Here is a 25,400-nt window from a genome sequence, read left to right as displayed (position 1 = left end):
TTCACACTGGATCAAAAAGATAAAAGTCATTTAATATGCAAAAATGTATTATGTCTCTTCAGTGGTCTAATCTAACACATCTGGAAGCAAGTGCATGAAGAAATCTTTCATTTCAAGAGCTTTTGGTTCTATATAACTACTGATTTTTTTTTTTTTTTTTTTTTTTTTTTGCATTACACGGGCCTCTCACTGTTGTGGCCTCTTCCATTGCGGAGCACAGGCTCCGGACACGCAGGCTCAGCGGCCATGGCTCACGGGCCCAGCCGCTCCGCGGCATGTGGGATCCTCCCTGGCCGGGGCACGAACCCGCGTCCCCTGCATCGGCAGGCGGACTCTCAACCACTGCGCCACCAGGGAAGCCCTAACTACTGATTTTAAACTAGGTTCCCTCACCAGTGAAACCCCCAAAAGGTTTTCCAGGAATGTATTATTTTGACCTTCCATAATAGATAAAATGGGCAGACACCACATTTGAGGATCAAAATATCTGTCCTTTCATTTAGAACTGAGCTTATCATAAGTATCATTTTCACATACTGCCTGTTTATTCACCTCCTTTCCAACTTCAGCTCAATGCAATTTTTCTTCTCGATTCCATCAGAATTGTTCTTGGAAAGAAAAGCAGTAATGTAGTTACTAAACCCACTGGACTATTTTAGTCCTTATTTTATTAACTTGGAAGAAGAGTGTGATTTGGTCTCTGCAGTGAGCCCAGTAACACAGCTTGCCATCTGCCCTAAGAAGAATTCTGCTGGACTGGAACAATTATGGCCTGAAGCCTCCATCACCCTGATCATTGAGCCAAGCCTGATAAAACTCCCTGTTCTCCTTTCAGGACCTCTTCTGGGCAGGGCCAGTACTTTGGATAAGAGTAAGACAGAGCAATGTAAGCTCTGATCCCAGGGTAACCCATCTAAGTTCTGATCCAAGTCAATTTCCTGGGGCACCAGGGGAAGTCCATGGTTCCTTCGGGCCAATTGCTAGAAACATGAAATAACTATATTATTTCATAGAGTCTAGGGCACTTTTTATTTATTTCTTTATTTTTTTTCTCACATTTTAACATCTTTTACAGTCCATAACATTTCAAATCACTGTTAGCCTGGATTGACAGTGACTTCTTACCTGAAAAATTTGACTTTCCAGGGGGTGGGGGGAGATCTTCAAGATGGAGGAGGAGTAAGACGTGGAGATCACCTTCCTCTCCACAAATACATCAGAAATACATCTACATGTGGAACAACCCCTACAGAACACCTACCGAACGCTGGCAGAAGACCTCAGACCTCCCAAAAGGCAAGAAACTCCCCACATACCTGGGTAGGGCAAAAGAAAAAACAGAGAAAAAGAATGGGGACAGGACCTGCACCAGTGGGAGGGAGCCGTGACGGAGGAAAGGTTTCCACACACGAGGAAGCCCCTTTGCGGGCGGAGACTGTGGGTGGCGGAGGGGGGGAAGCTTTGGAGCCACGGAGGAGAGCGCAGCCACAGGGGTGCGGAGGGCAAAGTGGAGAGATTCACGCACAGAGGATTGGTGCTGACCAGCACTCACCAGCCCGAGAGGTTTGTCTGCTCACCCGCGGGGGCAGTTGGGGGCTGGGAGCTGAGGCTTGGGCTTCGGAGATCAGACCCCAGGGGGAGGACTGGGTTGCCTGTAGGAACACAGTCTGAAGGGGGCTAATGCGCCACAGCTAGATGGGAGGGAGTCCGGGATAAAGTCTGGAACTGCCTAAGAGGCAAGAGAACATTGTTCTGGGGTGTGCGACGAGAGGGGATTCAGAGCACTGCCTAAACGAGCTCCAGAGACAGACGCGAGCTGTGGCTATCAGCGTGGACACCAGGGATGGGCATGAAATGCTAAGGCTGCTGCTGAAGCCACCAAGAAGCCTGTGTGCAAGCACAGGTCACTCTCCACACCTCCCCTCCTGGGTGCCTGTGCAGCCTGCCACTGCCAGGGTCCCGTGGTCCAGGGACAACTTCCCCAGGAGAACACACAGCGCGCTTCAGGCTGTTGCAATGTCACATTGGCCTCTGCCGCCACAGGCTCACCCCGCATTATGTAACCCTCCCTCCCCCCAGCCTGAGTGAGCCAGAGCCCCCTAATCAGCTGCTCCTTTAACTCCGTCCTCTCTGAGTGAAGAACAGATGCCCTCAGGTGACCTACATGCAGGGGCAGGGCCAAATCCAAAGCTGAACCCCAGGAGCTGTGCGAACAAAGAAGAGAAAGGGAAATCTCTCCCAGCAGCCTCAGGAGCAGTGAATTAAATCTCCACAGTCAATTTGATGTACCCTGCATCTGAGGAATACCTGAATAGACAACGAATCATCCTCGAACTGAGGCAGTGAATTTTGGGAGCAACCGTAGACATGGGGTTTGCTGTATGCGAATGACCAATTTCTGATTTTTGTGTTTATCTTGGTTTAGTTTTTAGCGCTTGTTATCATTGGTGGATTTGTTTATTGGTTTTGTTGCTCTCTTCTTGGTTTTTCTTTTTTTAAAAATTTTAATAATATTATTAAATTTTTTTTATTTTAATAACTTTTAAATTTTATTTTATGTTTCTTCCTTTCTTTTTTTTCCCTACCTTTTCTTCTGAGCCGTGTAGTGACAGGGTCTCGGTGCTCCGGCCAGGTGTCAGGCCTAAGCCTCTGAGGTGAGAGAGCTGAGTTCAGGACATTGGACCACCAGAGAACTCCTGGCCCCATGTAATATCAGTCGGTGAGAGATCTCCCAGAGATCTCCATCTCAACGCTAAGACCCAGCTCCACTCAACGACCAGCAAGCTCCAGCGCTGGACACGCCATGCCAAGCAACTAGCAAGACAGGAAAACAACCCCACCCATTAGCAGAGAGGCTGCTAAAATCATAATAAGTTCACAGACACCCCAAAACACACCACCGGACGTGGTCCTGCCCACCAGAAACACAAGATCCAGCCTCATCCACCAGAACACAGGCACCATTCCCCTCCACCAGGAAGCCTACACAACCTACTGAACCAAACTTACCCACTGGGGGCACACACCAAAAACAACAGGAACTGTGAAACCGCAGCCTGTGAAAAGGAGACCCTAAACACAGAAAGTTAAGCAAAATGAGAAGACAGAGAAATATGCAGCAGATGAAGGAGCAAAGTAAAAACCCACCAGGCCAAACAAATGAAGAGGAAATAGGCAGTCTACCTGAAAAAGAATTCAGAGTAATGATAGTAAAGATGATCCCAAATCTTGGAAATAGAATGGAGAAAATACAAGAAACATTTAACAAGGACCTAGAGAACGAAAGAGCAAACAAACAATGATGAACAACACAATAAATGAAATTAAAAATTCTCTAGAAGGAATCAATAGCAGAACAACTGAGGCAGAAGCACGGATAAGTGACCTAGGAGGTAAAATAGTGGAAATAACTACCACAGAGCAGAATAAAGAAAAAAGACTGAAAAGAACTGAGGACAGTCTCAGAAACCTCTGAGACAACATTAAACGCACCAACATTCGAATTATAGGGGTCCCAGAAAAAGAAGAGCAAAACAAAGGGACTGAGAAAATATTTGAAGAGGTTAAATTTGAAAACTTCCCTAATATGGGAAAGGAAAGAGTGAATCAAGTCCAGGACTTGCAGAGAATCCCATACAGGATAAATCCAAGGAGAAACACACGAAGACACATATTAATCAAACTACAAAAAATTAAAAACAAAGAAAAAATATTAAAAGCAGCAAGGGAAAAGCAACAAATAACATACAAGGGAATCCCCATAACGTTAACAGCTGATCATTCAGCAGAAACTCTGCAAGCCAGAAGGGAGTGGCAGGACATATTTAAAGTGATGAAAGGGAAAAACCTACAACCGAGATTACTCTGCCCAGCAAGGATCTCATTCAGATTCAGCGGAGAAATTAAAACCTTTACAGAAAAGCAAAAGCTAAGAGAATTCAGTACAACGAAACCAGCTTTACAACAAATGCTAAAAGCACTTCTCTAGGCAGGAAACATAAGAGAAGGAAATGACCTACAATAACAAACCCAAAACAATTAAGAAAATGGTAATAGGAACATACATATCAATAACTACCTTAAATGTGAATGGATTAAATGCTCCAACCGAAAGACATACACTGGCTGAATGGATACAAAAACAAAACCTGTACATATGCTGTCTATAAGAGACCCACTTCAGACCTAGGGACACATACAGACTGAAGTGAGGGGATGGAAAAAGATATTCCATGAAAATGGAAATCAAAGAAAGCTGGAGTAGCAATTCTCATATTAGACAAAATATACTTTAAAATAAAGACTATTACAAGAGACAAAGAAGGAACTATGTAATGATCAAGGGATCAAACCAAGAAGAATATATAACAATTGCAAATATTTATGCACCCAACATAGGGACACCTCAATACATAATAAGACAAACACTAACATCCATAAAAGAGGACATCGACAGTAACACAATCATAGTAGGGGATTTTAACACCCCACTTTCACCAATGGACAGATCATCCAAAGTGAAAATAAATAAGGAAACACAGCTTTAAATGATACATTAAACAAAATGGACTTAATTGATATTTATAGGACATTCCATCCCAAAACAGCAGATTACACTTTCTTCTCAATTGCTTATGGAACATTCTCCAGGATAGATCATATATTGGGTCACAAATCAAGCCTTGGTAAATTTAAGAAAATTGAAATTGTATCAAGTATCTTTTCTGACCACAATGCTATGAGACTAGATATCAATTACAGGAAAAAAATCTGTAAAAAAGTACAAACATGGAGGCTAAACAATACTCTACTAATTAACCAAGAGACCACTGAAGAAATCAAAGAGGAAATCAGAAAATACCTAGAAACAAATGACAATGAAAACAGGATGACCAAAAACCTATGGGATGCAGCAAAAGCAGTTCTAAGAGGGAAGAATATAGCAATACAATCCTACCTCAAGAAACAAGAAACATCTCAAATAAACAACCTAACCTTACACCTAAAGCAATTAGAGAAAGAAGAATAAAAAAACCGTGAGTTAGCAGAAGGAAAGAAATCATAAAAATCAGATCAGAAGTAAATGAAAACGAAATTAAGGAAATGATAGCAAAGAAAAATAACACTAAAAGTTGAGAAGTTCTTTGAGAAGATAAACAAAATTGATAAACCATTAGCCAGACTCAACAAGAAAAAAAGGGAGAAGACTCAATTCATCAGAATTAGAAATGAATAAGGAGAAGTAACAACTGACACTGCAGAAATACAAAGGATCATGAGAAATTACTACAAGCAACTATATGCCAATAAAATGGACAGCCTGGAAGAAATGGACAAATTCTTAGAAATGCACAACCTTCTGAGATTGAACCTTGAAGAAATAGAAAATATGAACAGACCCATGACAAGCACTGAAATTGGAACAGTGATTAAAAATCTTCTAACAAACAAAAGCCCAGGACCAGATGGCTTCACATGTGAATTCTATCAAATATTTAGAGAAGAGCTAACAACTATCCTTCTCAAACTCTTCCAGAATATAGCAGAGGGCGGTACACTCCCAAACTCATTCTACGAGACCACCATAGCCCTGATACGAAAACCAGACAAAGATGTCACAAAGAAAGAAAACTACAGGCCAATATTTGCTGATGAACATAGATGAAAAAATTCTCAACAAAATACTAGCAAACAGAATCCAACAACACATTACACGGATCATACACCATGATCAAGTGAGATTTATCCCAGGAATACAAGGATTCTTCAATATAGGCAAATCAATCAATGTGATACACCATATTAACAAACTGAAGGATAAAAACCATATGATCATTTCACTGATGCAGAAAAAGCTTTTGACAAAATTCAACACCCATTTATCTTATAAACCCTCCAGAAAGTAGGCATAGAGGGAACTTACCTCAACATAATAAAGGCCATATATGACAAACCCACAGCAAACATCACTGTCAGTGGTGAAAAACTGAAACCATTTCCACTAATGGAACAAGACAAGGTTGTCCACTCTCACCACTATTTTTCTACATAGTTTTGGAAGTTTTAGCTACAGAAATCAGAGAAGAAAAATAAAAAGAATCCAAATTGGAAAAGTAAAACTGTCACTGATGCAGATGATATGATACTATACATAGAGAATCCTAAGGAGGCTACCAGAAAATACAAGAGCTAATCAATGAATTTGGTAGAGTAGCAGAATACAAAATTAATGTACAGAAATCTCTTGCAGTCCTATACACTAATGATGAAAAATCTGAAAGAGAAATTATGGAAACACTCCCATTTACCACTGCAACAAAAAGAATACAATACCTAGTAATAAACCTACATAAGGAGACAAAAGACCTGTATGCATAAAAATGTAGGACAGTGATTAAAGAAATTAAAGATGATACAAACAGATGGAGAGATATACCATGTTCTTGGATTGGAAGAATCAACACTGTGAAAATGATTATACTACCCAAAGCAATCTACAGATTCAATGCAATCCCTATCAAACTACCAATGGCATTTTTCACAGAACTAGAACAAAAAAATCTTAAAATTTGTATGGAAACACAAAAGACCCCGGATAGCCAAAGCAATCTTGAGAAAGAAAAACGGAGCTGGAAGAATCAGGCTCCCTGACTTCAGACTATACTACAAAGCTATAGTAATCAAGACACTATAGTACTGGCACAAAAACAGAAATATAGATCAATGGAAAAGGATAGAAAGCCCAGAGATAAACCCATGCACATATGGTTACCTTATGTTTGACAAAGGAGGCAAGAATATACAATGGAGGAAAGACAGCCTCTTCAATATATGGTGCTGGGAAAACTGGACAGCTACATGTAAAATAATGAAATTAGAACACTCCCTAACACCATACACAAAAATAAACTCAAAATGGATTAAAGACCTAAATGTAAGGGCAGACACTAAAAAACTCTTAGAGGAAAACATAGGCAGAACACTGTATGACATAAATCACAGCAAGATCCTTTTTGACCCACCTCCTAGAGAAATGGAAATAAAAACAAAAATAAACTAATGGGACCTAATGAAACTTAAAAGTGTTTGCACAGCAAAGGAAACCGTAAACAAGGTTAAAAGACAACCCTCAGAACAGGAGAAAATATTTGCAAATGAAGCAACTGACAAAGGATTAATCTCCAAAATATACAAGCAGCTCAATATCAAAAAAAAAAAACAACAACTCAATCCAAAAATGGGCAGAAGACCTAAATAGACATTTCTCCAAAGAAGATACACAGATTGCCAACAAACACCTGAAAGGTTGTTCAATATCACTAATCATTAGAAAAATGCAAATCAGAAGTACAATGAGGTATCATCTCACATCAGTCAGAATGGCCATTATCAAAAAAGCTACAAACAATAAATGCTGGAGAGGGTGTGGAGAAAAGGAAACCCTCTTGTACTGTTGGTGGAAATGTAAATTGATACAGCCACTATGGAGCACAGTGGCGGCTCCTTAAAAAACTAAAAATAGAACTACCATATGACCCAGCAATCCCAATAGTGGGCATATACCCTGAGAAAACCATAATTCAAAAAGAGTCATGTACCACAATGTTCATTGCAGCTCTATTTACAATAGCTAGGACATGTAAGCAACCTAAATGTCCATCGACAGATAAATGGATAAAGAAGATGTGGCACATATATACAATGAAATATTACTCAGCCATAAAAAGAAATAAAATTGAATTGTTTGTAGTGAGGTGGATGAACCTAGAGTCTGTCATACAGAGTGAAGTAAGTCAGAAAGATAAAAACAAATACCATAAGCTAACATATATGGAATATAAAAAGAAAAAGGGTTTTGAAGAACCTAGGGGCAGGATAGGAATAAAGATGCAGACGTAGAAAACAGACTTGAGGACACGGGAAGGGGAAAGGGTAAGCTGGGATGAAGTGAGAGAGTGGCATTGACATATATACAGTACCAAATGTAAAATAGATAGCTAGTGGGAAGCAGCTGCATAGCACAGGGAGATCAGCTTGGTGCGTTGTGTCCACCTAGAGGAGTGGGAGAGGGAGGGTGGGAGGGAGACGCAAAAAAGAGGAGATATGGGGATATATGTATACATGTAGCTGATTCACTTTGCTATACAACTGCAACTAACACAGCACTGTAAAGCAGTTATACTCTAATAAAGATGTTTAAAAAAGTTTCTTTTTGAATTTCATTCTGCCAATCACTTGGGTTCATCATCAACCGAAACCGCTTTAAACTCCTTCCTTTCCCCAGCACCTCCCCAGACTCTTCCTTTGGGTCAAACCTGCTTGGTTGAATATGGCTCCACCCCCACCTTTGTTTTTCCTAATAACACCATCAGCATGGGGTGGTGGCACCCCCCTCCCCATGACTAGATCAACCAGGAGTGGCGTTGGTCTGTATTGAACTTATTAAAATGTACAGTTTAGTCTTTATTGAAATTGACTTTACTCCTACCTGGTCACTGGGCTGGCAAGAATACACAGCAGTTTACACTTCCACCTTCCTCTCCCCCTGTTTTATCTGTCTCTCCTTGTACGCCAGTATATACCCTAAATTTACTAATTTACATCCTTTTACTTCAACCAGCTAGCTTTGGAACTTTTCTGCTCCTATACAAGAGCACATCTCGCATAGCTCAAATCACAGTGCTGACACTTCCTACATCTTAGAGGGTCCTCTTTTTTTCCTTGAGACAATTTTCTCCTGGTCTTTCCCCTACTACTCTGGCCACTCCTGACCCTTAAACGTTGGTGTTTCTCAGGATTCTTCCCTAGGCCCCTTTCTGGTCTCAGTCTGTATACCTTCTCTGGGTCATCTTACATATACTCTTACAGTGACCCGTACTCTCATCTTATGTATACTCCTTGTTTTTTGGCTTCGCGGCACAGTCTGCGGGATGTTAGTTCCCCAACCCACGCCCCTTGTAGTGGAAGCATGGAGTCCTAACCACCGGACTGCCAGGGAATTCCGTCACCTTATCTATATTTTTAATTTTGAGCGCTACTCTGATGACTTCCCAGTCCTGATTCCTGGTCCAGTCCCTTGGCTGAACTCTAAACCCATCTATCCAGTTTCCCTCAGACATCATTCCCAGGCACCTAAGACTCAATAACTCTAAAAAGGAGCTCAGCATCTTTCCCACAAATGTATACCCTCCTATATTTCTAATCTTGGTCAGCGGTACCATTGTTCAGCCCTTTGCCCAGCCTCCAAACCTGGTCATCATTCTTACTGCATCACTTACAATTAGCTTTACAGGCTAATTACTTATTTGTCTCTCTAAATCTCATTTTTTCTCACTTATAAAACCGGAATAATAGTGCCTATTGCATAGACTTGTAAGGACTGTACATATATGCATGTAGCAGTTAGCATAGTGACTGATCTATAAGTGCTGAATTATACTCAATTATTATACTTCATTCCTTCCTTTCCAACAACCCCACATCCAGTTGATCATCAAATCTTCTTGTGCCTATCTCGTAGTCCATTTCTACGACAGGTGTCTGTCTAATTTACCCACTTCTTACATCCCCATTGCTAGGATTTTAGTTCAAGTCACCAGTGTCCCTTAGGCAAATTATTTCAACGGGTTTCTTGCCCCCTGTCTTGCCAGCTGTCAATCCATTTTCCACCATTCACCCAAAATAGTCTTCCTAAATCATGTATCTGATTGTATAACACCTCTGCCTAGAAACCTTTACAACTCTCCACCATCCTAAGAGTGCCCACATGCCTTTATAGGGCCCCCATAGCTTGGCATCTGCTTATCTGCCCTGCCTTATCACCCTATGCTCTGTCATTTTTAACAACAGTGATAGACATGTGCCAGTCTCTTTGACTCCATGTGAACTTTGAACTTGCATTTCCTCTTGAAATCCCTTACCTCTTTCTCTTTTCCTGGTTAACTCCTATTCATCGTTTAGATACTGGTTCCCAAATCTGGGTTACCTGTACCTCTGTATGCACTTGTTCAGCACTCAGATCATACTTACCACTTCACGCTGTGATGAAATCGCCCATTTACCTTCTCCTGGGGCTACAGGATTTAATAGATAAAAATACAGGACACCTAATTAAATCTGAATTTCAGATAAATAATGAATAATTTTTAGTATATGTATGTCCCAAACAACTCTTTCTTCTCCTACTAGACTGATCTCCCTTGAGGGCAGGGGTCATCATTGTTCCCAACACCTAGCATTTTGCTTAACCCACTGCACACACTTTAGTCACTGTTGATGAAATAAATAAACTACTTAATGAAGTCCAAACATAAATTCAGTACCTGTATATTATGTGCTGACATGATCCAGATCTGTCATTTTAATGCTTGGTTAATCATGAAACACGTTCTCTAGTCCCGTTGTCTATATTTCATGTGTGTTTTAAAGCAAGCAGAGAGTTTAGGAACTGGCCCTTCCACCACAATTTGCTTTTGCATGCATGATTTGAAATGCCCATGTTTGGAATCTTCACTATGTCAGAATGAAGTTGAAATTTCAACCGCAATTTTCATTGAAAAACAAAACAGAAGCAAAAACATAGCTTCCACAACCCAACTGCCTTTTCCTTTTTGATCAGTTTGAAGGGCTTTTGTTCTCTCTAATACAAGTGTTTTCTGTTCATGCATAGCAAAGACATAATCTAATCTCCAAGGTTTATTTGCCAAAAGAATCACTAGATGTGGGAAGGAGCTAGGGTTTGAATTTTTATTAATTTAGGATGCAAGTTCACCTGAGAATTACTGTGCAGATCTCTCAGAGGAACCTTTTCAAAATAAAAGCATAACTAAGGGAAAGTTCATAGACATTTTCCAACCTGTGAACTTACAAGGTTTAGTTAGCCAAACACTCACATTGTGCAGACTGTGCATGGAATAGAAGCAAACCCAGTTTCAAGGTAAATTCTTCATGCCTTGAAACACTCAATGCCTTCCTTTTAGAGAGAACAACAGAGGCCCTCAGCTATTTTATAAAATTTGAGAATACCGTGGAGTCTGAGCTCTCCGCTCTCTCCTGTGATTGGCCAATTCCTCTCTCCTTCAACTATGCTTATTCAGTGGTCTAGTTTAACAAATAAAATGCTGCACTGCTTTCAAAGAAGGGACAAAACACCTTACTATATTTTCCAATATACTATTCTCAAGGTAACCACAGGGATCATGCCCTAGAATGTTCTGCAAATGAGATGAAACAGTACGTTCCACACTCATTAAACAAATCTTTTACTGCTTTTGGTTAACAATAATACCAACATCTTTTAGTCTTTTTGGTGGCTGTATGATTTACACAAGTCCGAGACCAAAGAAGCATTCTACAGGAAAAGAAAGGCATACACCAACCATGTTTCCCAGGGGATCAAACACATTAAAATCAAGAGGCAGTCTCATTGTAGGATTTAATTGAACTATTTTTCAGTAGCTGGTATTTAGTTTGTTTTACGTATATTTAATGTAGCTGTAAGTAGGAAGACTATGAATTGGGTCTCTGGGCTAATCATGCTGATGTGTTCAGGATGAAACTCGGGGGGCTTTGTGTAGTGGAGTTCTGTGGTCAGGTTAGCACTGAGTTATTGAGTTTCTGAGGTTGAAGATGGGCCGGTCAGTGTATGCTTTTACAGATGAGGAAAAGAAAATTACACCTGGAGGCAACAAGAAGAGTCAAGAGTAATTTGCAGTGAGTGAGCAAAATGAAATGCAGCAGGAGATCGAGTTTGTTTTCACCAGGAGGTGTCACTGTTGTCAACACACATTACCGGAGGTGGAGGGAAGATAGAAGCGGTGGCTACATCGTTCGACAATAACAGAAGACAATTTTTTGGAATCCCTCTCTCCCTCCCTTTCTTCTTTGCTTTGGTGCTGCAGTTTACATCTGTTACACCTAATGGGTGTGTTAAAATGCTGTTATTAACACCAGGAAGAACAATTCAGTGTTGAGGGAAGAATGGAAAGGGATTCGTGTAGTTTTGGGGTTGCCAATTCAGATACACTGTAGCTTTTCTCCCCCTTAATGACTTAATGGTTTTAAACTAATGAAATTTTAATACTGTAAAGTTGTGAGAACTGACCCTTTTGCATCTCTGGATTCCTGCACAACGCAAAAAAGTTGCTTACAATTATCCATAATAGGTAGAATGAATGGTTTTCTCAGTTCATGCTCTGCGCTATTATTTAGGTTTTTAAAAATGGCATTGGAAACTTCTGAGTTATTTTTATTGTTGCTCAGGCTGAGATCAGAGAATTTGAGTTGAGACTGGATTTATGTAATCCAGCCATGTAATCTTCTTTGGCAAGTTATCTACTCTGCCAAAGCCTCAGTTTCCTCATATAAAGTGAGGATAATAACATTATCTGTTCTCATAGGAGTATTGGGAAGATTAAGTGAGAATAAGTGAGGCAATACATGCAAAGCACTTAACACAATGCATGCCATGTAGTTAGATTTCAATAATGGTTGACTTTATTATTAACTATTAATATTGACATCTGGACCAGATGATGACAGAGAGGTCATAGCAGAGTCTAAGAGTCATACTCCAAGCCTCACTAACTTGTCTGTCAGTTGTCCTTATGGAATTTGGAAAAGATGTTCCGCCCTTACTTTTCTTCATGTTGCCAAACCTGGCCCTGCTCTTCATTTGGTTGATATTTTACAAAACTTGCTGATGAGGCTTATTGAGACATTATCCTTTGTTGGAAGATGGTGATTTGCTTTTTCTCTCTCCTCTCTGCAGGTCCAGGTTCTTCCCTTCCTTCAAGCTCCAGATCAACTTCTACCTTCCACATGCAGCCTTCCTTGTCTTTCTTTGGCTGAATCTCTGTAGCACTTAGAGTCTATATTCAAAAGCTTGATTACTAACAGTACTGTTTTTTTCTCCCTTCTAGTAGTGTTAGGTGTGCAAACCCTACTTCCTTAAGTAGCTTTTCTGTTTCTTGACTGTCATAAGGACGTTTGTGTCTTTCCCTTATTCCCTGTGGTGCCCAGATTAGTCTGAAGACACAGGAGGGACTGAATACATTTTTGTCATTGGTTGATTTATTGAAAGTTCAGAATGTCAGGGAAACATGTTGAACCAAACACAAGCAAGTAGTTTTGCCACTCTAAGTAAAATGCAGGAATTCAGTGGGGACTTGGGATCGAGGGTGGAAAGGGAGACTTTGAGAGAAGTCAGAAGGAAAAAAAAGTATTGGGCTAGAGCTACAACTGATGGATAAAGGCAGCCCTATTTGGAAGAGACAATGGGTTCTTTAGAAACAATGCTGGAGTCCTAGTTTTGGGTTTTGGGTTTTGACTACATCACTACTGGTATGTGCCCTGGAGAAACCATGTAACTTCTCTGGGCCCCTGTTTCTTTGATTATAAAATGAGAAGCTTGGATTAGATGACATCTAATGCCCCACTGGTTCTAAAACTGTGTTTCTAAGATAAGAGGAATAAGCAATTTTAGACAATGCAGCGTGGACAAATTCCTGGGATTCCAGAAGTTCCTTTTCTGTCCCCCAAAGTATAAAAGAAATAGTGTGGGATGAAGGACTTACCCTGCTCTATCCTTGATTTGCTGTGTGCCACCCACTCATTCACCCAACAAATGTTGATGAAGCCCTACAATGTGGCAGGCACGGGGCTAGTTCTGGTGATGGAATGGTGGATGAAACTGACACGTCCCTATCCCTTGGGATTTACAACCTAGTGGGAGAAAACAGACACAGAAATGTAAAGCTACAGCTGTGATGAGTGCTAGGAAGGACATATAGATGATGGGTGAAAGGAATCTGACTGGGACTAGAGCCTGGGATGGCTTCTGAGTGGAAATTATCTAGGAGACCAGCAGATGGAGGAAGAGAGCACCCGTGAAGGTGCTTTGGTGGAAGGTAGAATGGCAAGTTTGGAAAACAGAAAGAAGAGTGCAGTTGGAACTTAGAGAATTAAAGAGGGTGATTTAGATAACGTGAGAGGGATAGGGTCAGATTATGGGGGACCTTGTCAAACATGGTAAGAACACTGTTCTTTATTGTAAGAGCAGTAAGAAGCCACGAGTCGGAGAGTGGGGTGATCAGTAGGTGGTAAGTGGATTTGAGAGAGGCTGGAGTGGGCACGAATCAGATCAAGGGAGGAATCCAGGTGAGTGACAGCCACAGCTTTGTCTAGGGAGGAAATGCTGGAAACAAAGTGATATAGCCCTTCAGGTTCTCAGTTTCCTCTTTGCAAAAGAAAGGCTGGACTCAACATTAGGATGCTTTCCGGCAATTTCTCTGGTTTGGTGGAATGGAAATACTTTGGGGAAGACTGTATTGCTGTGTGACCACATGGCTAGTGTGTAGCATGCACTCTCACATGCTGCTTTTTGGGTGGGGCTTTTCCTGGATGTGGGGCTCTCTCTGAACTCCTCAGATGAGACATGCTTTATACCAGTGCTTCAAACTTCATTGTAGAACTTCTGACAACCATATTTTAAAATTTTTACTTTGAATCAAATTGTAACATAGGATGAGAGGTTATTTAGTTTTCCTCTGACAAAACCTTCCTCTACTTTTTTTTTTTTTTTTTAAAAAGTCCTTATACTAGACACAACAAAAGAAACAGTTTCATCTACTAGTTTTAATTCTGGTTCCACTGGAAGAAATAATGAGAACCCTTTGGAAACATTTTCCCTCAGGAAGCATAAATCCCATGAAAATCTCAAGAATTTTTTACCATGACTTAAGGCTTCCTAGTATAAAAAGAAAAGGAACAATCTATTGTAAATTTTACAGCCTTACCCCTGACTATAAAAATATACGCTCACTGCAGAAAATTTCAGAAAATATGGACAACATTAAAAAAGAAAATTGAGATTGCTCATAATCCCACTACCTATATAGAAATAAACACTATTTAATATTTTCATTTATTTCTGACCCATTCACTTCTACCAGTGTAAATCTGTGAGCATATTTAGACATCTAGAGATACGCATCCTCCTTTTGTTCCTACATGGTGTCATAATGTTTAGGACGATGCCCTCTGTGGTTGGGCTACTACAGTTCAAATTTGGGTAAATTTAAGAATTTTCTATTTCCCTGAGCCATAGGTTTCTCACCTGTAAAATGCACATAACGATGATGCCAATCTCTAGGGCACGTGAGAACTAAATGAGATAAAGTACATAAGGTCTTTACTATGGGCCCTGGCACCAATACTTTCATCTACATTAATAAATATGTTATTTTTGTTATATCATTTTACTTTATGGCCTCTGTCATCTTAGATTTTCTTTTTCCCTTTTTTCTCAGTTACTTTCAGCTTCTCCTATAATTTGGATGGTATGCATTCTGGTTTTATTTCTAGTGTTATCTTTGAATTTTATTTTAAAGCTTTGCTTAGTCTCGGTTTCTTTAATTATCAAAGTCAAGAATGAAATGGTAATTTTTGACCTGTCTCCACCATGAAGGACGTGGGCTGTCTTAAGGGAGAAAGAACCACTGAATATCTGGGGGCCCCTCAGGACATCTGATTCATTACATGGATATGTTTCCTCACTTTTCATAAGAGGTAGACAGTTTATCCCATTGAAAGATGAGGAAGCTGAGGCTCAGAGGGGGGTCAGTAACTTAGCTATGGTTGCACAGTTTTAAGGTATGGAGCTAGGGGTCTGGCCCAATTCTTTTTGACTCCAAACCTTTTAATTACTGGCTGATTTCCTCACTATCAAGTGGTCATTGAATTTCTGTTTGAACACTACTGGGGACAAAGGACTCACCACTTTTGGATCAGCCTAATCCAACTTAAGTAGCTCTATAAGAGTCTTTCCTTGTACCAAACTGGAATTTTGTCTTTCCAACTGCCTCCCCTGGGGTCTGCTCTCCGTTGCCTATAAGATAACACTAATGTGTTTTGAATAGTCAATCAAACATTTCTTCATTCTTATTACGTGCTTGGATTCAAAGCAAGTACTATGAGGTTATAAGCCATGCTCTTTGCCCTTAAGTAGCTTTGTGGTGAAGTAAGACTAAAGTATATAAAGTAATTAGAGAACAACATGAAAGTGTAAAAAATTAGGGTAAAATACATTGAACAAATTATCAGCCTATGAAAGTTCAACAAAGGAGAGGAAAGCATGGGGGTACAACTGCCATTGAAGGTTTACCTCTATCCTATCTCTTACTCCATCTGAAACGATATAATTATAATCAAGACTTGGGGATTCAAAGTGCATTATTAGAATTAAATGGCAATGCAATGGCAAAAGCAACTTCTTCAGGGGTCCTTGGATGTTTGATATAAATGTAAAACAGATTCCACTAAAATAATAAATGTCAAATATAAAATCCATTGTTTCCAATTACTGCCACTTCACAGACTTTAACTACCTAATTTAGCTAAAGCATGAGGGGGAAATATTTTGCACTTGAAAATGTAAATTAAAACATTTTCCAATGCAGCAACAATGCTGTATTATTGAGGCTGGCAGACCCCTGCTCCATCTCCTATGGTCCATTACCCTGGCCCAGCCCCTTAGAGCTTATCAGGGCTGCAAGACATTCTTTGCTTCAGACTCTGCCTCCTTGATAAGGGTTATCACTTTGCTAGATATGGAAAGCTCCTATATGCCAACTTGGGGCTTGCACCAGAAATTCATGATGAGGTAAGGGGCATACTGATGGGTTTTTTTCAGAGCCTCATTATTTTTCTCTTTACTGAAAAAATTGGGGTATGTTATTTCCATCTAGCCTTTGCAGACTTCCTAGCAGTAAAGACATAATGCTTCTGCTTATTCAGGGTCCTTCTTGAACTAAGTTTTTAGGTTCTTTAGGTTGCCCAGCTCAGAGAACAGGCAGGTTGACCCATCCTCCAGGGAGTCCATTTCAAGGAAATTGGAGGAAATTCATCTTCAAGACAGGTTATGCTCTGTGTATCTCTCTCATGAGGTAGGGGGTCTTTGTGACTCATGGCTTCTCCCTGCACATGCTTCATTATCCCTCAGTATTGACCAGCTTCCTATGGTCTCTCATAGTTTCTGCTTTCTCTTAATGGCCTGCACATGGCATGGACTTGCCTTGATCCTGGAGTCTACCTGGTAATACTAGCCATCCCTTGTATGGCACTAACTGTATGTCAGCTATCATTTCAAGAACTTTCCATATTCATATGCTCTTTGAATCCTTACATTAAGCCTACAAGGCAGGTTCTATGCTCATCTCCATTTTACAGATGAGGGCTCTGAGATGCAGAGAGGTGAAGTATCTTGCTTAAGATCACACAGGTAGGAACTAACAGCTGGTACATGGATCCAGGCCATCTGACTCCAGTCTTTATTTCCTACTGTAATCTGCCTCCTAATAGTATACTTTCGGTTTTAACTTCCATCTTACACTGCCTTTTTCTCTCGGTATTTCTAGGTTTACATTCTGCTAGAGACTGGGTGTTTGTGTCCCTCTCATATTCATTTGCTGAAATCTTAACCCCCAAGGTGATGGTATTAGGAGGTGGGGGCCTTTGGGAAGTGATTAAATCAGGAAGGTGGAGTTCTCATGATAGGATTATTGCCCTTCTTAAAGAAACCTTCCTTCCTCCATGTGGGGTGACAGAGAGAAGATGGCTGTGAATGAGGAAGCAGCTCTTGCCAGACATTGAATCTGCCAGAACCTTGATCTTAGACTTCCCAGGCTCCTGAACTGTGAGAAATAAATGTTTCTAAGACACTCCGTCTATGGTATTTTGTTACAGCAGCCCAAACAGACTAAGACAGTTTCCCAAGGGAAGGAATCTGATTGGCCCAATTCTTCATTCTGTGCCTAGTTGTATCTTAAAATGCTAGCTCTGGTCCAATCATCTGTGCAGCTGAGTAAGGTGATAGGATCATGTGGTTTGAAATGTGGCCGCCTTGGGTTTCCTTGTCAAAGGGGTCATAGAGAGGGCATGGTTGCCTAGATCAGGTAGTGGAGGAGTAGGTCCTATCAACTGACCTCCTATACCTACTGACACTATTTTTGACTTGTAGGATTAAAATATTTGTATCTATCTATATGCTTGTCTCTTACAGTCACTGAGCCTGTTAGCTTGGATATCTGTTTATCCAACCTTTGAGGTATTCATCCATATTATTGTTACCTGGTTGAAATGAGGGCATATTGCAGCATGCCAGAAAGCATGCTGCCTGCTGGTTTGTTTAATGTGCTCTCCATGGAGCCCAGCACAGCCCACTGTGTTAGTACATCAAGCACTACCTGCTCATAGGTGATGTGTAGAGTACAGAACAGGAAGAATAGGGTGTCTCTGACATAAGGAACTTATAATTTCCTTGAGGAGAAAAGTCTCATGCACTAAAACACAGAACAAAACAAATTCCTGTTGATGAAAGACAAATTCCGGCAATATTTATCAAGTACCGTGCTGGGTGTTTCTACAAATGATACCTCAATTGGTCTCCACAATAACTGTGAGATATGTGATTTACTTCCACTTTTCAGATAAGGAAACCATGAGATGGAGATATATCTTCTCCAAGACACAGTTGATGGTTGATGTGCCACAGGAACGGTCCTCAACTGCATGTTGACCTCACTTGTCACTGATGATGGCATGCCTGCCTTGATGAACACTCAAAATCTTTTGTTCCACATGGTTTGCTCTCAGCCACAATGAGTCACGTGGGTTTTCTTTTTATGTAACTCCCTCTGAGAGCCACCCAAAAATGAAACTGATTTAGCAAAGCTTATTTCTGAGGACAATGAAAAGCAGAGGTTTTGCTATAAAAAAATTCTGAAAACCTTTGCCTTGGGTCTGTTTCATAGACAAGAGCAGCAGGTGTGGGCTGGATTTCAGTTCTCCCAGATGGAGCTCAGAGGAGTGCTGAGGTGAGGTCTAGCTAGATACAGGAGAATAAATCCTGAGCTGTGTTCAGCTTGTTCCGCCTCTGTTTAGCTTAGATGCTAAACGGGAACTTGGGTAATGCTTGGACTTATGTGACCCCATCTCTGGTATTTTGCATAGTGATTAAGAGCTTGGACTTATGTGACAAACAGACCCAGGAGTGGCCTTGGCTCTGGCACTTACCTGCTCTGTGAGATGGGGCAAATTTTGTGATATCCAGAAACCTCATGTGTCTGACCTGTGCTTGATAGATGGTGTCTGTTATCATTAATTATTACCATTTCTCTACCTCGTTTTCTAGGTCCTACATTCTAGGGAAAGCATTTTAAAAAGGGTTTTCTAATATTGAGCTGCTTTGGGTTAATTTTTCTTTTCTTTTTCCTCTCCTTCTTTGAAAAACAAGATTTACTTCTTTTTTGTAATAAATTTATTTATTATATTTATTTATTTTTGGCTGCATGGGGTCTGTTGCTGCACACGGGTTTTCTCTAGTTGCGGCGAGTGGGGGCTACTCTTCATTGCAGTGCGTGGGCTTCTCATTGCGGTGGCTTCTCTTGTTGCGGAGCACGGGCTCTAGGCACGCGCGCTTCAGTAGTTGTGGTGTGCAGGCTCGGCAGTTGTGGCTTGCGGGCTCTAGAGTGCAGGCTCAGCAGTTGTGGTGCACGGGCTTAGTTGCTCCGTGGCATGTTGGCATGTGGGATCTTCCCGGACCAGGGTTTGAACCCATGTCCCCTGCATTGGCAGGTGGATTCTTAACCACTGCGCCACCAGGGAAGCCCCAAGATTTACTTCTTATTGGAAATTTGGCTGATAAGATCTTCTTGCCGGTCAGAAGCTTGTCCTTAGGGCCAGGTGATGAAATGATACGTGAAAGTAGTAATGTCAAGTGTCACCAGGGGATTAGCACAGAGCAACCCTGAGCATGCATGTATGCACCCTCATGCTCCTAATCAAACACACAGTGGGCAGTGGGCCTCCTGTTCTACTTCCAAGGAAACTCTGCCTGCCCCGTTCCACTTCTAAGAAATGTTTTCCTCACCCTAATCATGTGGTTTGGACATATTCTCATGGATCCCACCAGCTGGGCCTACACTGATTGGTCTAGGATGGGCATGCGATCTGTGTTAGGACAATTGGAGCACTTTCCAGGCTTTCAGACCTTGGGATGGGAGAAAGTGAGATGTAACACCTGATCATTTTGGTGGCTGTGTTTTCTGCCTTAAGAATAAAACATGCGCAGAGAGAAACAGAGATGAGAGATAAAAGAAAAGGGTCTGATTCCTTTTGGGTTCCTCATTCCATTTTCCCAGAAGCTATGTACCCCCAGACCTTCCTATAGTTACATAGGTTAAAAGGTCCCACTCTGTTTAAAGCTAGTTCAAATTGGAGTTCTGTCACTTGCAACCTGTATTTCTGTCTATTGCTGTCTAATAAATTACTATAAAACATAGTAGCTTAAGACAATATGCATTTATTATCTCTCACAGTTTCTGTGGGTCAGAGATTCAGGAGCTGCTTGTCTGGGTGGTCTTGACTTGGGGTTGGTTGGTTCATTCAGTGTTGGTTGGAGCTGCAGTCACCTGAAGGCTTGACTGCGACTGGAAGATCTTTCCAAAGTGACTCAGTCACATGGTGGTACATTGATACTGGCTGTTGGTAGGAGATTTCATGTCCTCTTCCTACAGACCTCTCCACCGAGCTGCTTGTGCTCTTATGACATGGTGAATGGCTTCTCCTAGAACAAGGAATCCAGGAGATCAAGGTGGAAGATGCAAATGTCTGTTATGACTTAGCCTTGAAAGTTACACACTGTCACTTCTTTAGTATTCTATTGTTGATATGGGTCAGCCATGATTCATTGTGGGAGGGGAATACACAAGGATGTGGATACCAAGAGATGAAGACTATTGGAGGCTATCTTGGAGGTTGGGTACAAAGGAACCAAAAGAGTGCTGACTGATACATTATGGTGGCAGATGTTTCCACCTCAAGGTTAGATTTTATTTCACATAGGTGTTGTGATCACTAAGGTAATCTATTTATTCTTAAGGTAATTGCCATTATTAATCACTTATCATCTTTTTGAATGTTAAATTCACATAATTTTCTTTCTTTTCATCACATACATTATATATATATATTATATATATATAATATATATATATATAATATATATGATTCATGAATAGAGGAGTTCCCTATTTGTCTAAATAGATTTTTCACTGGTTTAAGTTCCTTGCATGTGGGCAGGGAGGTGTGAGATGATGACTTGAAGAAATTGAGAATAAAGTGCCAAGATAGGCTTCTCTACTCTCCAAGTTCTGCCATCTTCCTAGTTAATAGGTGATATGGTTAAAGCAAAAGGAATGGAATATCTGGCTTCTAGTTCTGAATTTTCCACATATACTGTGTGACCTTGGTCACTTAACATTGATGAGTCTCTTTCCTCATGTTTGAGAAAGGGATCAACATTTTTATCTTATAGTGAGGTTATAAGGACTCTGTGACATAATGCTTTATAAACCATAAGACACTAGTTGTTGGTTCAGAAAAGTACCATGGTTGGCTTGAGAATCAGAAACTAGACTTGGTTCCTAGCTTTGCCCCCTCTGGGCCACCTGCTTCTATGATTAGTTATTTATTCTGTTTGACTTAAAGTTTCCTCCTCTGTAATACTGATTTAGTAATAATACTTCCAACTTCATGCAGATATAAAGTTCTGATAAAATGCTATCTGACTGTCAAAGATTGGTACATGGCTATTGTTATGATTATGTCTCTTGTGGAAAAGTTGGAACCAAATTTACTCTGCCCTTTATATCAAAGTCAACATGACCACGTAATTTATTTAATAAAACTGTAAGTGCATGACAGGTGTGAGCTGAGTGCCATGGATACCACAGCAACAAGACAGATGCCGTCCTTGTCTTCTTAGAGCTTAGAGCTTAGGGGAGACCCAACAAACAGGCAAGAAATTACAAAGCAGTGTGATGAATCGTATGGGTGGGCATGCAGGTGCTCTGGGAGCATGTGGGAAGAGTCCTAACTCAGACTTGAAGGGTCATGGCAGGCTTTCATGAGGAAGTAAGATCAGGAAAGACCTGAAAACTGAGTTGGAGTAAGTTAGGTTAAGGAAGGTAGGTGAGAATTTGGGGAAAGAGCGTTCCAGGTAGAGGAAAGAGACTTCATAAGGAATGAGAGGTAAGAGAACACACCGGATGGTCAGAAAATCATTCAGTATGGCTGAAGCCAAGAGGCAGAGGCAGGATAGTAACATGTGAGCTAGAGGATTAAAGAGACAGTGGATCATAAAGCCCTTCCTGGTCTCTGCCTTGGATTTCATCTTGAAGTCAGTGAAGGTTCCCTGAAGGATTCTAAGGCAGGAAAGAGACACAGTCAGATTTGCATTCTAGATAGATATTTCTCAGTGAGGCTGCTATTGGCATTTTGGGTGGAACAGTTCTCTGTTGTGCAGATCATTCCAGGTGTGGTTGGCAGATTAATGGCTCCTTAAAGATGTCCATGTTCAAATTCTTGGAAACTGTGACTCTGTTATGTTACATGGCAAAAGGGACTTTGCAAGACAGGACCTTAAAATGGGGAGGTTATCCTGATTTACTCAGAGTGGGTAGACTCGATTTAATCACACGGGCCCTTGAAAATGGAAGAGCAAAGCAGAAGTCAGAGAAAGACGCGGCAGAAGAGGAGGCAGGAAACACAAGGCATAAGAAGAATTCAACCTATCATTACCTGCTTTGAAGATGAAGGGGTCATGAGCCAAGTAATGTGGGAGACCCTAGAAGCTGAGAATAATCCCTGCTGAGAGCCAGCCAGGGAACTGGAGCCTCAGTCCTACAGTCCCATGAAACTGAATTCTGCCAACAGCATGACTGTGCTTGGACAGGGATTCTCCCACCTGGCCTCCAGGGCCCTACTGATCCTTTGACGTTAGCCCTTTAGACCTTTGTCAGACTTCTGACCTACAGAGCTGTGAGGTAATAAATGGGTATTTTTTTAAGCTGCTAAGTTTGTGGTATTTCGTTACTAGAGCAATAGGAGATGAATACATTAGGTATTTCAGTGTCCTTGGCTCCTGCCCCCTTAATGCCAGCATATCCCCCCCACCCCCATTATCACAACCCCCAAACACTCCCACATTTCCAAATGCCTGCTGCTGCTGAGGGCGGTACACCCCTGGCTGAGAACCACTGCCATGAGAATTAATAGGAAGAAGTTTGGATCAAAGGCAGAGGAACCAGTTAGAAGGTCATTGTGATATTTAAGCTGAGGAATGAAATGGCCTGAAGGAACATAGTGGGAACATTCATTGGAACAGAGAAAAGGGATGAATTTGAGAGATAATTAGGCAGAGTCAACAGGACTCATCAATGGTGGCTTGATTAACATTGGGGGTGAGCCATCTCCTCTGTCTTTATCCTCCTGTCCACCACCCTTCCACTCCCATCATCGTGGCACATCTAAAAGCAAACAGCATTTTTTCAGGAATGTGACTTCCCTTCCAGTGAGCAAGAGGACATGCTCTCAGAGCCGTCAGCACTTTGTATCAGGATCAGCCAGAAGAAGGGAAATGACAGCAGAGCTATTGCAAACCCCAAATGCCCGTTATGGCCAAAGGCACCCAGTTGGTGAAGCACAGTAATTGCCTGAACAATTTTCAGCCACTCCATGTTGCAATTGACGATAGGAAATGAGGAGAGATTTTATACCTCCCAAAAGAAGCAAGTCAGGCGATCCAAATGGCTGAAATGCAATTTGAACCAGGGCATTTGGTTAAGCCGACCAAACCCCTGTGTGCAGTTTGAAAGCATTTCGCTCTAGAGATTTTTATTTGTACTTTGGCCAAAAGGGCCTGTGCCCTCATCTGCACCTGTATAACCAACTCCGTGTGCTAGATCCCTTCTGTGTGAAATCATGAGTGTGGTTTCTGTTTGCCTGACTGGACCGTGACGAGGCAGGGCACGTAACATGCAACATGTAACAGGCCCATTTCAAACAACACATTTGTTCTCTCTCGAGGTGTCTCCAACCCTAATCTAGTTTATGCTGAGTTCCCTAGTCTAGTGACTGCGAGGACCACCACTGCATAATCAAGCCCTAGTCTTGGGAAGATGAACGCCACAGAGCGTATAACCAGTTACCCTAGACAAATTCAAGTGTCATGGGAACTTTTTAAAGTTGGCTCTAGGTAAGAAATGAAAATTCCCCTGGCATCTGCATTTTTCCTACATTCTTGAAAACAGCCACAGTGACATGAATGAACCATCAAGTCAAAAATAATGATTCAACATAATTAATAGGTCATGGCAGAGAATCTGAGTTTTTTGTGCTCTTTCAGGCATAGGGAATGATGAATCCTGCAGGCTTTCCTGGCATCAGCACTTTAGGTGAGGTGTTAAGTGTCTAATATTAACGCAAATTGGCAAATATGTAATTCACATGAAAGTTTCGCCTATCAAAGTCGAATTAAAATTGACCATACTCTCCCATCCTCAAGTAGAACTGAAATGGCTCATGGCATGGGGTAGTTTGGCTCTGGGTCTGATTAAGTAAAACATTTCCCCCTTTCAGCCTCTTGATCAAAGTCCATTTACATGGAGTCAGTTCTGTTTCTTAAAGACAAAGTTGTTTCATATTTCAATCCTTATAATAATGTCACATTTCAGTTTTAGCCCTAAAGTGGGAAAACCCAGGGCTGATGCTTTTGGTTGCATTCTACACTTAACCTTCCTTCAGAGTCATTTTTAGTTCCAAGAAACTGTCTTTGTTCTCTGCCCAGGTACGGAGGAAAAGCCAAGGAGAGAAAGCAGCCATCCCTGTCACACGTTCTTGGTGTCATTTTCCTGATGCTGACTACGTATCAGTATGTATGATTTTATAACTACAGCTATTTATTTGATCCTGGATAGGCAAATCGGCTTGGGAGCTGAAGGGATGTTTTATGTCAAGATGCTCTAACTTTGGTTGGCGATTATCTTCTGAATATTTAGGAATGGTGACAGCCATCTCTCCATTCTTGAATATATTTCTGGCTTTGTCAGAGCTTTAGTCCCAAAGAGGGAGGGAGAAGGCTCCTACATAAAACGAGACAGCTAATAAAAGTATAAAACTGGGATTTTTTTCTATAAAAGAAAATCCGTAAGTGACAAAATATCTCACCAAGTCATTTTTCCTCTCCAATGTCTTGCGTTGTGCATGTGTGGCACGTGCACACATTAAGTTTACAGATTCTATAAAGCAATTCATCCTGCTCTGAATCTAATGCCAGTAAGTTTTCAAGGAAGTCAGCAAAATGTAGCCCAGGAAGGAAAACCCTATTGTTTTTATTCAATCTGCTACTGAACTGTGACTAAATCATTTACTCTTCACATTTTATTTTTAATTTTGTGGTATTTTCCCCCTCCCCCAAATGAGGTCGAGTCCTAAATCCTCGTACCGTAACATCCCAGCTATACAGTCATATAAGAGGTTTGTTTCAGTAAAAATGATTACTG

The 25,400-nt window shown here is 41.1% G+C and overlaps 1 long non-coding RNA gene across 1 annotated transcript in view; it reads left to right on the top strand.

The window, feature by feature from the left end:
* The window catches only part of LOC113620875 (uncharacterized), a 465,861-nt gene extending 440,992 nt beyond the window's left edge, over positions 1-24,869 (top strand). The window contains exon 3 of the long non-coding RNA XR_003432961.1: positions 24,686-24,869. This is a non-coding gene — a long non-coding RNA (uncharacterized LOC113620875). The remainder of the gene's footprint in view (positions 1-24,685) is intronic.
* Positions 24,870-25,400: the final 531 nt, after the last annotated feature.

Source organism: Aethalodelphis obliquidens, unplaced genomic scaffold, assembly GCF_003676395.1.
Source record: "Aethalodelphis obliquidens isolate GAN/ISIS:26980383/991018 unplaced genomic scaffold, ASM367639v1 scaffold8, whole genome shotgun sequence".
Lineage (NCBI taxonomy): Eukaryota > Metazoa > Chordata > Mammalia > Artiodactyla > Delphinidae > Aethalodelphis > Aethalodelphis obliquidens.
The sequence above is the reverse complement of the archived record's forward strand: the minus strand, read 5'-3'. Positions and strand labels throughout refer to the sequence as shown.